This window comes from Sciurus vulgaris, assembly GCF_902686455.1.
Source record: "Sciurus vulgaris genome assembly, chromosome: X".
Lineage (NCBI taxonomy): Eukaryota > Metazoa > Chordata > Mammalia > Rodentia > Sciuridae > Sciurus > Sciurus vulgaris.
Genome location: NC_136471.1, coordinates 20,763,596 through 20,782,404, shown reverse-complemented (window position 1 = coordinate 20,782,404; position 18,809 = coordinate 20,763,596). Strand labels below are relative to the sequence as shown.

Genomic DNA, 18,809 nt, shown 5'->3' with positions numbered 1-18,809 from the left:
CTATCTGTATAAGGTGTATGTGAAACAAATTAATTTCCTGTTTAGACCTGTGTCCCATTCCCCAAATGTGTCATGTTCTATATGCAAATAATCTAAGATTCAAAAAAGGTAGTTCAGTGATAGAATTCTTGCCTCCCAAAATAGGGAAAAAAATCAGAAATCTGTAATACTTCTAGTCCCAAGTATTTCAGATAAGATAGTCCATCTGTATATTCAATATTTAGCAATAAAAAATTGCTTTTTATTTTGATCTCCAAATCTTTTCCCTCTTCTTGTTTCTTGTCATAGTAAATTATATCACCATCAACCCGTTATTGAAAATAGAACCTAGGGTATCAACCTCAACTCTTCCTTCATCCTCACTTGCCATAATCAAAAAAACTATTAAGTCTTGACAATTCTTCCTCCTTACTATTTCTTACATCTCTCCCATTCTATTGTCTACTGCAATGTGTAGAGATTTGAGAAACATTTGTGACATCTCTTTCCTAAACTTGGTAATAGCCTCTTAAATAGTTTGAATGTCTCCAATCTACAAAAACATATTCTTTTTCTTGACATTTTATTTTGCCAGTGGAGTGTGGACTTGTCTGATGTAATGATCCCTATCACTTATCCAGGAGTTGCCAAGAACTTTCTTAGAAAATTAAATCTCAGTTATCCATCCTAAGTATTCCATCCTTATAGATTATCCATGAATTCTTTCGAAGTCTCTGTCTAAAGAAAACATTAATGGTCCTCAGACATATGAAAAGTGCTCAGCTTCACTCCATAACGAGAATGGTGGAAATTAAATCTATGCTAAGGCACCATTTTTTGTGAGTCAGTGAAATGTTTGATAATACACTTTGCAGCCAAAGATGTGGGAAAATGAACACTCTCAGACACTGATAGTAGATTTTAAGCTGTTAAATTCTATCTAAGGCAATTTGGTCATTTTAAATCTACATAGGCTTTGATGCAGCAATTCCAGGTTTAGGAATTTGTCCTGCAGTTATACTCACATATGTTCGAAATGACATAGATAATGAGTATTTATTTCAAGATTGTCCAGATATTGAAGACTGAAATATTTTGTTGCCCCTGGGGAGATGTAGTGGGTGACCAAGGAACTTTTCTGTCTCCTATTTTCCCATTCGAAATTTTAATCATATTAATATGTTGCCTATTTAAAAAAATAACTAGATGTGTGCACTCTCCTCTATCTTGTGCCTTGAAGATAGAGGAGGTTGTGATTAGGAGATTCAAATTCATGTGTTTTAATTCATAACCCAAATGTGACAAAAACAATACTAATGGACTAACTTCCACAAAAGATATGAGCTATCCCATCTGTAACGCAATGGTTTTCATCGTGTGGTCCCCATACAGTACCATTGGCATCACTTAGAAGTTATTAGAAACTCAGGATCAGGTTCTACTGAAGACCTACTGTGTCAAAAGTTCAGAGGTTTGGCCTAGCCATCTATGTTTTAGTAAGTTCTCTGGGGAACTCTGATGCATGATCAAGTTTGAGAAACATTGCAAGCTCACATCACCTGATGAAGTGTGTGTGTTTTATGAGTGCCTGTTGTTTAGATCATGTCCTTTTCCCTCTTAAATTTGTCAGGCCATCCAGTCCTATTGATTCTACCTCTAGAGTACTTCCTGTATCCATTTGCCACTGCTTCATCCCATTCTCATCCTTATTAGCTCACACTACAGGAGGCTTCCAATTCCTCTCTCTACCTCTAACATCCTTCCTTCTGGTTCAAACCAAGATTTCTAAAATATTGATCCAAAAAAAAACTACTTTGTACATGTCAGTCAATGACCTACTTAAAAATAAGTAACAAATGCCTCATTGCCTCCAAGACAGAGTACACATTCATCTGCTGGGCCTTCAATGATTTCTTTTTGTGGTTCTGGGAATGGAACCCAGGGCTTCATGCATGCCAGGCAAGAGTTCTACAACTGAGCTACATCCCCAGCCCTGCCCTTAATGATCTTAATTTGGCTCCCAACTAACTTGAAAGCTTATTTTTCTCTTTTGTGTCCTCAACAGCAGCCCTCCTAGTATCCAGATTATTCCTTAGATAAGCCATGAGAATTTTTGCCCGTGTATCCACCTTTCCCACCTAACTCCTACTTATCTATTAGGTTACTTAGAAGTCTCCTTCTTTTTCAGAACACCTTTCCCAAGTGCTTCTTCCAGCTAAGGTGCCTCTTCTCTGTGCTTGCCTTGCACCCCATGTGTCCTTGCTGTATTTTAACTCTGGTGTTTCCCATTCTTCTCCACTAGTGTGTAAACTCCCTAAGGACAGGAACATTGGTCCTTTTTATGCTTGAACCTTCAGTCACATTGCTCTGAAAACTAGGATTTGGAGGGATGAATCTTTGGATATATGAGATCACACCCAAGGATGGTAAAGTGGCATAAAAGTTGTAAGAACTGTGGAACTAAAGGCAAAGAGAGAGGGGAGGAAGGAAATGTATATTCATCAAACAACTGCATGGGCCAGGCACCTTATAAGAAATAATGGTATTTATTATCTCACTATCTTTTATCTGAATTTGCACACTAAACATAAATATGTGCAAATAAAAAGAACTTGACTTAAGAAAAGCAAGCCTTTTTGGGCACATACTTGTGTGTCAGAAGAGTGTTTCGTATTAAGATTAGGAAAGGGGATTTTGAATGTGGATTAGGTTCCACTAGTAATAATTTACAACTAGATTCTTAAAGTTTTTCCCCTTCCTTTTGTCCTACTTTCCTCTTATTCCTTATAAATTAGTAACATCAATTGGGAGTTTGTCTAATTTAGAAAAAGGTAGCAGAGAGTAAAAATGGGAATTCCAACAAGTTTTCAATGCTTATTATGAAACCCTTCCATATCATTTATAGTGCTATATGAGTATCTATATGTTCATTTGTAAATTTTAATGACTTCAGAGGACCTTTATGTCTCCATGTCTTTCCTCAAATGATGAATTTCCTCGGTCCAATTCCAATCATGTAGGAAACGGTGCAATATGTTTACTTTAAAAAGTGGTTCTAATTGAAGAAGTTGCTTCCGATATTCTGGTACTGTACCTGGAGGGCCATGAATTGGGTTTGGATATGTAAGCTGTTTTGTACAGTGTAAATTCTCCTTAGGGTCAGTGACAGGTGAGCAGATAAGAGAAAAATAGTGAGGCTAGACTAGGTCAAGAATTAAGAAAAACAGATGTTTGGAATTTTGGATTCCAAAATTCTTGGGGAGAATCCAATTCAGTCACTACCTGGGATAGTATTGGAACTGACAGTCTCCAAAGGCTATGGTTTTGCTAAACCACAGCATGTGTCCATGAGTTAAGACAAGAGGGATCTACAATATTTGTCATAGTAGAAAACTTGTGTCATTTAGAACTGTCAACTATAACTCATGACATTTTTGTGGATTTGAAAGTGACCCCCAAATTATAGATAATTTTTACTTTGGTGGTAGCATTTTATTAAACACTAAAATTTGGTTCTTCTGGCTGGACTATTGCCTAGCATAATTATAATAGAGTCATTATTTGAACCCAACATTGTAGTTGAACACACCCTCATATTTTGGTTGTTGCTGCCAATTGGACAATATTTACTTACTACTTCATATGGATTAGAGATAAATTAACCGCATTGTTGCTAATTTTTAACTTTGCTTATTATGTTAATTCAAATATGTCATTAATTTCTACTAATGGTATTATTTGAATGAAGTGCAATAAGCACTATGCTAGGTGCTTTGTGGGAGTCAAAATTGTATAAGGCACTATTCAAGTTCTTAAAAATCAAAGTAAAGAGTTAAGTAGTTTCATAAACATTTAGAAAATATTTGCTCCCAGGACTCAAGAAGGCCCCAAGTACTGAGGCAGAGATAGTGCACATAAGTGGACCATGACACAATTACAACAATAAAACAAGGTTATGATGTGTGTCTTAGCCTCAGTCCCATTTATTCTGTTCCAAATGTCTATTCATGCAGGAGTAGTAAGAAGTGGTAACATTGTATCTTGATTGATTTTGATCTACTTTAACAAAATGCTCAGGAAAATTTATAAAGAAAAGAAATTTAGTTGGGCACCGTGGCCCACACCTGTAGTCCCAGCTTTGGTTGAGGCAGGAGGATCACAGGTTTGAGGCCAGCCTTGGCAACTTATTGAGACCCTGTGTTGAAATTCAAAAAAGGAAATGGCTGGGGAAGTGGCTCAGTGGTACAGTGGCTCTGAATTCAAGCTCCAGTACCACAATAAACAAATAAGAAAATAAATTTATCTTTCATAGTTCTGGAGACTGCAAAATCCAACGTCAAGGCACTGGCTTCTGGTTTCTGGTGAGGGTCCTGCTGGGTCCTGACATGGCAGATGGCAGGGGCAAGTGGGAACAAATGTTGTGACCTGTTGTGAAAGACTGAAAGCAGTGAACTCACTCCACATACCCTTTTTATAGCATTAGTAATCCATTCATGAGGACAGAGCCCTCAAGACCTAAGCACCACTCATTGAGCTTCACCTCCAAACACTGTTGTTTTGGGGTTCAGGTTGAACATATGTTTTAGAGGGGACAAAATGTGTATAATCTCTGAAGAAGTTGAAAGATTATTCAAAACACTTGGCAACTTCCTACGTGAGCTGTGATACATGGTCAAATATACTCAGACTAGAGTTTTATCATTGGAGAATAGACAAGATGTTTTGGAATAGCCAAGCATCACTTAGCATCAAGTCAAATAAATACAATGGGCTATAGAGATAGTCCATAAATTTTGAGTGTAAAGGGAAGTGCAATAATTAAGAAATGAGACTGATTTTCTTGAGGGCTTTATAATTGGCTTTGATGGAAATTGCAAGGGATGTTTCAAGCATTGCAATATAGTATAGTAGACCTTCTCCCAAGGAGAAAACTTATCTGGCATACTTAAGATTTCAGAGTTTGTTGATTTTGAACTACTGGCCAAGTTATTAACAGTTACATATTATACCTGACTTATCCTTGTTGCCACCACTTTTGGAATAAGTAATATCTCTTATTTGTGAAGGAAAACAATTTAAAATAATACCAATTGTCCCTTCCTTCCAGTCATTCATTATGTGCTATATGCTGAACAAGACTAACACCCACAGCAACTTTATGAAGTAGGCATCACTTCCACTACTTAATAGATAGCAAAACGAAGGTCCAGAATAAATAAGTGGCAGATCAATAAAAATCAGAATCTTCCTTCAAGTTTTCTAAGAATCAGAAAACTCCTCCATAAGATTCTTCAAAAAAAAAAAAAAAAAAACTAGGAATGGAAGTACCATTTGACCTAGTTATCCCACTCCTCAGTATATATCCAAAGGAGCTAAAATCAGCATACTGCACTGAAGCAGCCACATCAATGTCTATAGTAGCTCAATTCACAATAGCTAAGCTATGGAACCAATCCAGATGCCCTTCAACAGATGAATGGATAAAGAAAATGTGGTATATATAAACAATGGAATATTACTCAGCTTAAAGAGGAATGAAATTGTGACATTTGCCAGTAAATGGATGGATCTGGAGATTATCATGCTAAGTGAAATAAGCCACTCCCAAACAAATCAAACGTCAAATATTCTCTCTGATATGTGGATGCTAATTCACAGTGTGGGGAAGAGGGGAAGTACAGAAGTTTATTGGATTAGATAAAGGGGAATGAAGGGAAGGGAGGGGGATAGGAATAGGAAAGACAGTGGAATGAATCGGACTTAACTTTCCTATGTTCATATATGAATACACCACAGTGAATCTCACTCTCATGTACAACCACAAGACTGGGATCCTAGTTAGAATAAGATGCTTGTATAAATATATCGAAATAGATTTTACTGTCATGTATAACTAAGAAGAACAAAAAAATTTTTAAAGAACATAAAAAAACTCCTCCATAGTATATTTGAGAAGTTCTTGCTCATTAGTTAATAATGTAGCATTAGTGCAATTGACTTTCCTTTCTTTTTGGTGTTGTAATGTCATTTGAACTGATTAGTGCACACCATTAGTTCCATACTTGCCAGAGACTAATATGATAAAAAAGTCTTCATTTATTTAATTAATAAATGAACACTAAGACTTCTCCAATTTGTCAGGCATCTATGGGCTTTCCCTCATTTGTTCTATAGTTGGTTTATTTTACTGAGCTTCAAGTCTTTCTGACCCAGACTGCATATTCGTCTTGACTCCTGATAAAAGTTCTTTTAAATAGGTTCCAGGTTTCTAAAATTTTTTCACAGCCAATTAAATGGTAACTATTTATCCAGAGGCAATTTATTTAATCATTCTGAACTTGTTTTGTCTTCCACCTGGGAATAAAAATACCCCTTCCTCACAGGATTGACGGATGGTCTGAATGTAGTAATATATTTGAACTGACATTGAAGAAATACAACGTATGGAACAAAATACACAGTATTTTTTTCACGTTGATTATGTGAGTGCCTAACCACAGAGTCAATGTGGATCCTGCCATAATTTGATCTAGGCACTGAGCTGGCTCTAGAGAAAGATTGTGTTCTTGTGTTAGCTCCAGAAAACAGAAAGGCGTCATATATTACAAAAGTCCAGGCTCTAAAAGATTTCCTTCTGACGATCAGGTATAGCAGCTGTTACTACTCACTGTCTAAAACATTTGATGAGGTATTTTATATCAATGAATCCAATGGAGACTTTTCTCCAAAAAGGCACCCTGCAGGGAAAAGCCGATTGGTCTAAAGAAGGAGAATAAAAGGAAGGAGAAAACACTCTCAGTGTAAGAGGTAGGGGTCCTCTCAGGACATTCAGCCCTAATTCTTGACCATTGTTGGAAGTTAGGCTAAGCTGCCTGCATTGTAATCATTTTGTTTCTTTAACTAAAACAAGAGGCGGGCCGGAAGAATAATACTTGTTTTGCTTACCCCATTGAGATACTGTGAAGAGCTTTGTCAATTGTAAAGAGTCATACATGACTAGGGAATTAACTCAACAAATGTTTATTGAGTGCCTGCTGTGTAGAAAGCACAGAGATAAAAGGTTTACCTGCCCTCAAGAAACCAGTAGTCCTCAGAGAAAACAAAATGTATAAAAATAAGAAATGTGAGGTAGAAAATCACAAGTGTAGAAATGGAGGCAAACATTATTATTTTCAAAAAATAAATCACGTACATGGGATTCATCGATAAGATGATTAGAATAATAAAATGATCATTTAAAAATATGCATTTAAAATGTATATTCCTATTCTCAATGTACTTATAGCTTTAGGAAGGAGAAACAAACATGCACAAATATGATCAAAAGTTGCAGATATAATGGTGGACATTCAGGTTCCTGTGGTGGAGGGAAGCACATAAACAAGAACACAGGGAGACAATGAGGCAGGTGAGGGGTGAGGGTGGCTGACCTCACATGATTCCATGTGGGGCTACTGACATGGGCTGTGGGAAGGGAAGAGGCACAGAAAAAAATGAGGAGACAATTTTTTCTTCTTCATAAACAGCTCCAAATTAGGCCTGTAATCCTGGCTTTCATGTCTGTTCCCTTTGTTTTACAAAATACCTTAAGTCAGATGCATGCAAATTTGGAAGCACCTGCATTTGTCGGAAAATTCCATTTCCAGAAATTTTTACAAGTATTTTCCGCATAACAAACATGCTGCTGAAGGGCACAATTGAATTTGGGGTGGTGTTTTGCTATCTACTGCAGATTGGTTAAAGGCTTTCTGTGTGAACTTTTCTTATTGGAAAAAATAAGGGTCAGGACATTTTCAATTAACCCTCGAGGTCTCTAGAGCTCCAAAGCAGTCGTGAGCTCACTAAATGTTGGCATTATTCTGGATCATTTTCCCACTAAAGCCTGCACTTTCCATGTACCCATTCCTTGTCCTTCATGCTGTGGCTCTACTTGCTATCTTGTTTATCAGTTTGGTGGGAATGGGTCCTTTCCCTGTTGCCGTGGGACCTATTGGTTATTGTGTTTGAGCTCACAGGAATGAATGGGTGCTTGGTGCTCCTAAGAGGCTGACATGTTAGTGTTCTTTTGTGATGTATTTCCCTCTCGATATTGGAGAGTCTTTATGTACTGTTGACTACAGGCTATCTTGCATGAGCATCATTCCTGCCTCTTCAACAGGAGCTAGTCTAGTGCAATAGCCATTTGCCATAGGGGAATTCCATTACTTCTCCTTACCAGAAGGATAGATTCTGTCTGTTGTTTACACTGAAGATGGGGAAAATTTAATTAAATTCTTTCAAGTGCTAGATTTACTTACACTATCAATTTACTGCTAAAACCACCATTCTCATTTTGGAAAAAGAGAATAGGACCATATGTCTCAAACTTATCAACTGTCAGCACTTCCAGTAATAGTTTTCTGCTTAGAATCAAAGAAAGATTTGGGTTTTTGAGTCCCCGAAGCCCTCTAGTTAGAATCTTATGGACTTTGCAATTTGGAACTGAATTTACTGTACACTTTTGTTTATCAGAATGAGTTTTGCAATAAATCTAGTATCTTATTTGCAATATGTCTTAAGGCAAAGTTTGGCAGTTTCTTCAAAAGGTGGTTCTTTTCTCCAATCATTGCCTGCTGAAGACTATGCACGAATTAGATTAAACACCACCACTGCTAATAAATCATGCACATGTTTGGCCAACTGACAAAACTGGCCTGTGGGGAAAGCTAGCTTGAGAAAGCTAGGATAAGTATGCACATTCATTGTCATGGAAATAAATATAAAGAGAAACTTGGTTAAAATTTCTGATGCCAGAAATACATAGTTCATAATCTTGTCCAAAATATGATATTATGAGAAAGTCCCCCTTGAGTTTCATTTTAGATTACTGATTTGTAGGTGGAACAGAAATAGACACAAATTTTCATATTTCTCTAAGTCATATATAAAATGTTTGACATCTGGATAAATGCTGAAAACAAATAGTTTCCAAAATCTAATGGGACATGAGACCTGTCCTCAAGTAGCCTATTGGGCAGTTGGAAAGATGAGACTGCCACGCATGGCATCATTAAAGTCAAAGAAAATTTGTAATAAAGAATGAAATGCACATAACACAAAACTGTGTGGTGCATTCATGCCAAAGAAAGGAAAAGGAATGAAGGATTAATGGGGAGACCTGGGGAAAGCTTCCTCAAGGATTCGTGGTTTGTGTTCTGACTCATACATAGGCTAGGCACAATTTATATGCACAAAAGGGACAGAGAATGAGACACTTTTTTTAAAAAAATATTTTTATTGTAAACAAATGGGATACATGTTGTTTCTGTTTGTACATGAAGTAAAGGCATACCATTTGTGTAATCATACATCTACATAGGGTAATGATGTTTAATTCAGAGAATGAGACACTTTGATTGAAAAAGAGCAAATTCACAATAGAGAATCAGTATGGAATACTGAAAGACAATGAGGCCAGGCTGCTTAGGATTGAGTCTGTGAGAGGGTTGGCATGGCTGGGTAGATTGAGACTTGGCTATGCAGGCTTAAGAATTTGGTTTGAGTTCCAGAGACAAAGAAGAGCCATCAGGATCCATTAGAAGCATAATGACATGAGGAAAACAGTGTTGTGGGAAAATTAGACCAAGATTTATGGGATTACATATGGTCATCCAGATGGCAAATGCTCCAGTTGCAAAGATTCTTAGTTGCCAGTACGAAGAGCAGTGAGATGACTGTAAAGGGAAAGAGGCTAAAGACTGGCATCCAATCAGGCAATGTTAGAGGCGAGGATCAACTAGAATTAATTCAGATGGGGAGGACAGTTTCAACTGGCTTGTGAGAGTGCTGAGATGAAATATTCTGATATAGTGCACCCAAAGGAAACTAAGGGAAAAAAGAAATGAAGGAAAACAAGAGAGCTGGAAGTGTGAGGGTCCATTATTATCTGCCCCTGCCTCCCACCCCTAACCTAATTTTCATGCATGCTTCAGTCATTTTGAAGTGCCTGTGGTGCCCAATACACACTTACTGCCATTTTTGCTGAATGTATTTGTTCTGGGCAGAATGGCTCACAAAGCTATCCAGGTTGTAAACCCTGGAATCTGAATCTACTATATTATGGAGCAAAAAAAAAAAAAAAAAAAAAAAAAAAAATGTTCTTGCTTTTGCGAATGTAACTAAGGTTACAAACCTCAAGATGGGAAGATTATCCTGGTTTATCTGGGCTGGCCCAATCTGATCTGCAGTCAGGGAGATGGCAGAAGAAGAAAGAGAGATTTCAAGTATGAGAGGAACTTACGGATGTAATACCCAGTTTTGCTGGAGGGAGGAGGTGACACAGAAATTATGAAAAAGAATGAGGGTGGCCTCCAGGAACAAAGACTGGCCTCTGGCTGATAGCCAGCAAGAAAATGGGGACCTTCATCCTACAAATGTAAGGAACTAAATTTGGTGAACAACCTGAGTGGTAGTGGAGGTAGATTCAGCCCAGAGTCCCAGAAAAAAAGATAGCTGCTGAGATATTGGTTTTCACCTTGTGAGACTCAGAGCACAGGAAGTATCCAAGCCATATTGACATCTGGATAAAAGTTTCTAACATACAGAACTGGGAGATAATAAATGGCTGCTGTTTTAAGAAGTGTAATTTGTGGTACAGTAATTTGTTATAGCAGTCACAGAAAACAAATATAGTGTCCTTTAACACGCAGCTCCTACATCATGCTTTTGGGAAGGCTTTCTAATTATGGTAGCCAATTGCTATTGGGTCAGTAGGGCTTAGGAATAATGTGGTGGTGATAGTTGCTGGACATGCAGATAAAAGCATGCCAATTCATCCTAAGGACTTGGGAAAAGCTTAGAATTCGCAGGCAGCAAGTTCTGCCCACCAGCTCCTAAGCCCCTCTTATGCAGTACACCCTCCAACATACTTTTTAGTTATTCACTCTTAAACAGGAATGAATAGCCAAAGATCATCAGTCATTTGAAAGAAAATTCGAAATTGCAAGAAAGAGACCAAAATGAAGAGGGGAAAAAGAAAAGAAATCAGAACAATGTTGAGAATAGAGGAAAATGTCTATGAAATAATAGTTAATATCCTCAGAGAAATAAGAGGAGACATTGCATCACTAAAACATGAACATGGATATATGAAAGAAAGAATAATCAAAGAACAAAAAGGACTAAATTTAAAATGTGATAGCAAAAATTCAGTGGGATAGGGTTGAAGACAAGTTGAGAGAATTACACAGAAAGTACAGCAAAGAGATAAAGATTTAATTCATAAAAATTGCTTGAGTGACTGGGTGCTTTGATACATGCTGGTAATCCTGGGAATTCAGGAGGCTGAGGCAGGAAGATCACAAGTTTGGGGAAGGCTTCAGCAACTTAGCAAACCCTGCCTCAAAATAAAAAGTAAAAAGGCCTGGATATGGAGCTCAGTCAGAGCACCTCAAGGTTCAGTCCTCAGTATTGCCTAATCCACCAGTCTTCCTAAAAATTGCTTGAGTGTTTACTACATACCAACTTCTCTTCTAGGCCCTCAGATCATCAACAATAATGCACTGACAAAAATTCTCTGTCCGTGTGTAGTTTCTATTTTGGTGGACAAAATGAGAGCAGAAACAATAAAAGGATCCCAGCGGCTTGGGAGGCTGAGCCAGGAGGATTGTGAGTTCAAGCCAGCCTCAGCAATTTAGTGGGGCCTTAAGCAACTCAGTGAGACCATGTCTCTAAATCAAAAAAATACAAAAAGTGCTAGGGATGTGGTTCGGTGGTTAAGTGCCCCTGGGTTCAATCCCTGGTACCAAAAAAAAAAAAAAAAAAAAAAAGAAGAAGAAAAAGAAAAGAAATAAGAGAAGTAGAATAGCAATCTATGCAATGCATCACCAATCCAATAAGAATTTTTAAAAAATTTAAAAGGTGGTAGGAGCAAATTATTTTTTAAATATTTTTTAGATGTCAACAGACCTTTATTTTATTCATATATGCAGTGCTGAGAATTGAACCCAGTGCCTCACACATGTCAGGCATACACTCTACCTCTGAACCACAACCTCATCCCAGGAACAAATTATTGATGAAATAATACAAAACAGTTTCCAGGTCTAAACAGCATGAGTTTCCATATTTGAAGGGCTCACTTAAAACCCAGCACAAGAACATGGTGTATTTCCAGAAAACCCAAATTGCAAATGTAGCAGCCTTCTCACAGTTTATAGGCTTTCCAGCAAGGAAACAAAAACTACACCCAAGGTCTGCCCCATCAGGGCTTCTGATTGCATCCAACCAGAGAAACACCTGGTAAGTTGGATGCCATCCAGAGTACTGTCCCAATCTGCACCTCAAGAAAACCTGCCAACCCTACCCTCGAGCCTGGGAAGTTTCCACAGTGTGGGAATATTGGGAGGGCCAAGCTTGAGAGGTGAAAGACATGAGCGATAAGGACTTTGTTCCAAATTTCTTCAAAGGGTGGTCCCTGAGCCAGCCTTGGGAATGTGCCAGTCGTGGCATTTTCTCAAGCAGGCCTCTCTCTGAAGCCAGGGTGGATACTGACAGTACCTGAACAATAGGAATGTCTCTTCCACATTTCTTCCTTCCCTAACAGCTTGCTTTTCACCTGTGCTTCACTTTATGAGCCATGTAGGAGGCATGGGTCACAGATTACTCCTTCACTCCATCTGGAGAAAATAGTGGCATCAACAGAAACAAACACATTGAGGTGTCTGAGCTTTAATGGAACATTCTTCAGATACTTTGAATTTTAACGGAGAGAGGAGAGAACAAATCTTCACACAGCAATTCAGGCAGTAGCAAATAGCCTATGGCTACCTTCTAAAACATACTGAAATTTAGAGTTAGCAGAACCACTGGAAATCATTTGTCTACACCCTCACTTTATAAAAGGGAAAACCAAAACCTAGACAGTAGAAGGGACTTGCCCATAGTCCTTAAGGAATTACTGGTAGACAATCCAAGTCCAAGTCCCTCATCACCAGGCTAAGATACTTTGCATTTAACTGCACCATCTTTTTTTTGGTGGGGGGCAGTGTTGGGTATTGAACCCAGCCTGTGCTAGGCAAGTGCTCTACTGCTGTGCTACATCTCCAGCCCAACCACGCCATCTTTAATGTACTCATGGTTCCAAACAAATGCCTGAGAGCGAAACTCCTGGAGACCAGTCCATTCATGTGTCAAGCTTTTTCTTTTGTAGATAAACTGTCAGGAACTTTATTCATTAAATGAATTAATCAGTGTGGGTGCAGTATTAACTAATGGGTATCCAGAGATCTTGAAAGAGTTTATAGTCTAGTAAAGGAGAAAAGGTAGAAGGGACAATTAATGCAGTGATCATTGTTACATAGGTGACAAGTTGGAATTGTTGAGATTTTGTAGCTGCCTGGAGGAGGGGCACCTCATTCAGTCTGGAAGAGAAGAGGTCAGAGAAGGCATTACAGAGTAGGCAATATCCAAATTGAGTCCTAAAAGTGGCAGGACACAATAATGAATAATTCAGGTAGAGTCTGTCAAGGAACTTGCTCTCCAGTGAGGAGGATAAATGGACCCATGGGCAATAAAAATCTTCTGCATTAAGGGCTAGGAGGAAGGTAAACTCAGGATTCCTCAAGAACACAAAGAAAAACTCCCAGTGGGCATGGGGGGAAGGGATAGGTGGATGGGATCCATTTACAATGATGACTGTACCTGATTTTGGTATTCATGGGCACTGGCCAAGGTGACTTGACAGAAGGCTGAAGACAAACTATGGGCCCAAATATACATTGTTCTCTGGGTGATAAGTGAAGAACAACACATTGTGTATTAAGGTACAAGATAAACTTCTATAATAGAGATCCTAAAAAGACAAAAGTTTCTTTCTCTTGTGTAACAAATCAAAGGGAAATCGTAGACTATTCTGTTCTATGGGATCTTCTAAAGACCCAGTATCTTTCTATCTTAAGGTTCTTCATCCCCTAAAAATAGTTCTTTTCTGCAGAGTTATGACTAGCTCATCATTACCATGTCAGTGTTTTAGTTTCTAAAAAGAGAGGGAGGGAGAAAAAAGAAGTGCAAAACAAGTAACTCAAATGTTAGAGTTATTGTTTATTCACCCATTATTAGTCACATGAACTCACATAGCTGTAAGTGGTAAAGGAGGTTGGGAAATGTAGTTTCTATTCTGGGAGCCAGGTTCCTTGCTAAATCTCAGGAATTTACATTACTAAAGGAAATAAAGGGAAAGAATGGACAGTAGAGAAAAAGTAGAGAAGTCTCTAACACATGCTAATCTGCTTTCTCACGAATGTGGAGAAGCAGTTTTAGAAGGGAAGTAGTTTGATGTTAGCTGGAGAGGGGCTGAGTTGAGGCCAATTACAGAATTATAGTATTTTAAACTTGCTCATTTGGGTAATGGATAAGTCAAGGGTATGTTCAAGCATTTTGGACTTGCTACCTTTCCCTCAAAATTTTAGTAGAACTGAATAAAGAGATACAATACTTCATCAGAATGTCCCAGGCAGAGTTACTTTGATCTTTTTTATTGGTTCTCTTTAGTTATACATGACAGTAGAATCTCTTTTGATATATTTATGCAAGTGTGTAAGTTTTCTTATTCTAATTAGGACCCCAGTCTTGTGGGTGTACACAATGGTGACTCAGACCTCTTTACTCAGTTCCACTTTGTCTGAGCTGAGGATGTCAGGTCGGTCTCCTTGTCTGTTCATTCTTTGAGAATGGCATCTTCTCTAGATGGACACAGAAGTCTGAGAAAGGGGATATGAACATTTCTGCACTGATCCAGTTCACCGATGTCTTTCTCTGTCACTGGCATGTCAAGTACTGGGAATCAGTAAAAAGGTTTTGTTGCATGCTCACAATCAAACAAAGGCAGAGTTTCTAGACTGATCCATTGAGATGAGGCATAGAGAAGGGGCAGACCAAGGTTCAGGCAAGTTGCCAGCACCAAGAGATCTGAAATGAAAGGGTCGCATATCCAGTAGGAAAGCCTAGTCTGGTGCCACAGTACAGAGGAGTCTGAGAAGCTGGCAGCCTTCTGTCCACAGGAAGCAGAGCCTAAGCTCCTAACTGATGCTCAGGAATAGGGATGAAATCCCTGAGCAGTGGGGAAGAACTGAGCATTCCTAGGTTATAGGGAACAAGGAGCCTGGGTGGGGACCAGAGAAGATACAGTATCATGAACTATGGTACTTAGGTAAGATGAAGGAAGAAGGAAGGTAGCTCCAGAAGCTTTAATACCAGGGGTTCAGTTTTATCTCAGAGTACAGGAGAGGAGAGTATGCTTGCATCTCAGAAGATAACTGTTCCCTATCCATGACACTTCTATTATCCTCTACTGTAGGCACAAATTAGAAAATTAAGTATCATCCTTGACTCTTTCCTTATCATCTTTTTTTTTTTTGGTACTGGAGATTGAACCCAGGGGTGCTTAACCAATAAGCCACATTCACAGCCCTTTTATTATTTTTTTTTTTGGGACAGGGTCTCACTAAGTCCTGAGGCTGGCCTCTAACTTTCGATCCTTCAGCCTCAGCCTCCTGAGCTGCTGGGATTACAGGCTTGCGCCACCGTGCCTGGCTTCCCTTATCATCTTAACATAGCCTATTCGTAACTACCAGATTCTGTCTATTGTTTACTCTGATGTTCTCTAGAAGCCTCACCACCATTGTTTAGTCAAATGTACCCAAACCTGTCTCCCCCGGATTGCCCCAATAGCTTTTTCTTTAGTCTCCTTGACTCTGTGCTTGCTTCCTTCCAAACCCTATGCTATACATCTCATTGTGTTTCCACCCAACCCCCCAAAACTCTCATATGTTGAAGTCCCATCCCCCAATAACTCAGAATGTGACTGTATTTGAAGACTGGGACTTTAAAGAGGTGATTCATTTAAAATGAAGTCATTGGGGATGGGCCCTAATTCAACTTTCCTTTTTTCCCCTTGTGTTCTTATAAAAAGAGGAAATTAGGACACAGATAGGTATAGAAAGATTTTATAAAGCTGCAAATTAAGGATAGTCATTGATCAGCCAAGGAGAGTAGCCTCAGGAGGAATCTATCCTCTTGACATCTTGATCTCAAACTTCTAGGCTCCAGCACCATGAGAAAATAAATTTCTGTTGTTTAAGCCACCCAGTCTGTCATTCTTTGTGATTGCAGTCCAGAAAAACTAACACAGCATCCTTCAGAGTGACTCTTATTAACTACTAAAGTGGTCATGTTAGTCCTCTGAGGGTTTAAACCCTCAATAGGACAAATGAAGTGGCATCAACTTAAAAGCTTCTGTACAGCCAAGGGAACAGTCAACTGAGTAAAGAGACTACCTATGGAATGGGAGAATACAGATACTATACATCTGATAAGAACTTAATATTCAAAATACAGTTAGTCCTCCATATCTGCAGGTTCCATAGTTTTATATTCAACCAAACATGGATTGAAAATACTTTAAAAACTTGTGCCTGTAGATGGGCTTTTTTCTTGTCATTATTCCATAAACAATATGGTATAGCTATTCACAAATCATTTACATTGTATTAGGTATTATAAGTAATTTAGACATGATTAAAGTATTTTAGAAGATTGTCTAGTTTATATACAGATAATATGCCATTTTATACAGGGGCCTTGAAAATCTCCAGATTTTGATATCTGTGAGGGGTTTTGAAACCAATCCCCTATAGATATGAAGGATGAACTATACCTGTATAGTAACTATATGTAAGGTACTAAAAAATTCAACAGTGAGAAGAGCAAATAACCCAATTAAAAATGGGCCAAAAGGGAATGGGCATGTAGATCAGTGGTAGAGTGCATGAAAGCTTAGCATGTCTGTGACTCTGGGTTCAATCTCCAGTATTGTAAAATTAGGTAGATAAATGATAGATGGTAGATAGATAGATAGATAGATAGATAGATAGATAGATAGATAGATAGATAGATAGATATAAGGAAGGGAAGGAAGGAAATTTAAAAATAGGACAAGAAAACCTTGACAAAATGTTGCAGCCAGTATAGAAAGTAGTATGGCGTTTCCTCAAAATATTGAAAATTGAACTACCATGCGATTTTGTAATCCCACTTCTGGGTATATAACACAAAGAAATGAAATCAGCATTCCCATGTTTATTGCACCATTATTCAAAATAGTCATGACATGAAATCAACCTAAGTGTCATTAACTAATAAATGGATCAAGAAAATTTGTTGTATACCTACCAGTATATACAATGTAATATTTTTCAGCCATAAAAGAAGGAAATCATGTCAGCTCCCTCTGTGGGAAGATAACATCATCTGGAGCCTCTATAATTATTTAGACACAATTGGATGGCATTTATTCAAAATCATCTAGGAATTAAAAGATACAAGGCCATATAACTGAAAACCTAGTGGAAAAACAGATATTAGATACAAACTGAAGGATGATCTGGATGTTTCAATTCCCACACAAAGAATTTCTAATAATGAAATGTTCAAGTAAGAGAGGAAAGGTGAACAAACTATATGAAAAAGGGAAAACCTAACGCAATAATTAGAAGCTATAATAACTGGAATTCTAGAATCAAAACAGTTAAGAATTTAATAGTTGGAGAGAGGATTAGAGTATTTAAAATGAAAGACACAGAATAAAAATAGAAAACAGAGTGTAAGAGACAGATGGGACATAGTAAAAAGATTTAAAAGTTATTATTATTAAAATTATCAGTGTATTAATTGTACAAATTAATAGGATTCACTGTGATTTTCCAGATATGCATATGTCCTACATTGATCATGTCCATGTACCCTTAGTATGCCCTCATCATACCCTTCTAGTCCCTGGTAATCCCTCTTCTCCTTTCAGGCAGTTTATTTTTTTAGTTTCCATATATGAGAGAAAACATGTGATAGTTGTCTTTCTACTTCTGGCTTATTTTACTGAACATCATGTCCTCCAGTTCCATCAATTTCCCTGCAAGTGACAGAATTTTATTCTTCTTTAGGACTAAATATACTCCATGGGTATGTATATACTATATGTCCTTTATACATTCATTTGTTGAAGGCACCTACACTGATTCCATATCTATTTCATACGTAGTGTCACAATAAACATGGGTGTGCAGATGTCTCTTTTGTATGTTAATTTCATTGCCTTTGAATGTATAACATAGGAGTGGGATAGCTTAGTTTTTTTGAGGAAACACCATACTGTTTCCCATGGTGGCAGTACTAATTACATTCCCACCATCAGAAAGTATATGAGAATTCATTTATCTCTGCATCTTTGCTGGCATTTGTTATTTTATTATAATTATTTTTATAATAGTCATTCTGACTGGGGTAAGTTAGAATCTCAATGTAATTTTGATTTGAACTTCCCTGGTGGCTAAGGAGGGTAGGCATTTTTCATATATGTATTGGTTTCTTGTATTTCTTCATTTGAAAAGTCTGTTCAGATCTTTAGGCCATTTATTGACTTGATTATTGTTCTTTTGTTGTTAACTTTTTTGACTCCTTTATATATTCTGGATATGAATCTTTTGTCAGATGAACATCTGGTGAAGATTCTCATTGTGTCCTCATTTTCTTAATTGTTTCCTTTTCTGTGTAGAAACATTTTAATTTGATATAATGCTGTTTTTCAATTCTTAATTTTATTTCCTGATCTAGTATAACCCTAGTGAGGAAATCTTGGCCTATGCCAATATCTTCAAGTATTTCCCCTATGTTTTCCTCTAGTCTTCAAATTTCCAGGTCTTTCATTAAGGTCTTCGGTCCATTTTGAGTTGATTTTATATAGGGCAAGAGATGGAGATCTTATTTTTAATCTTCTGCATGTAGGCATCTAGTTTTCC

General features: G+C 37.7%; 1 long non-coding RNA gene across 3 annotated transcripts in view; it reads left to right on the top strand.

The window, feature by feature from the left end:
• The window catches only part of LOC306650613, a 75,099-nt gene that overhangs the window by 8,235 nt on the left and 48,055 nt on the right, over positions 1-18,809 (top strand). The gene's annotated exons all lie outside the window — the stretch shown is intronic.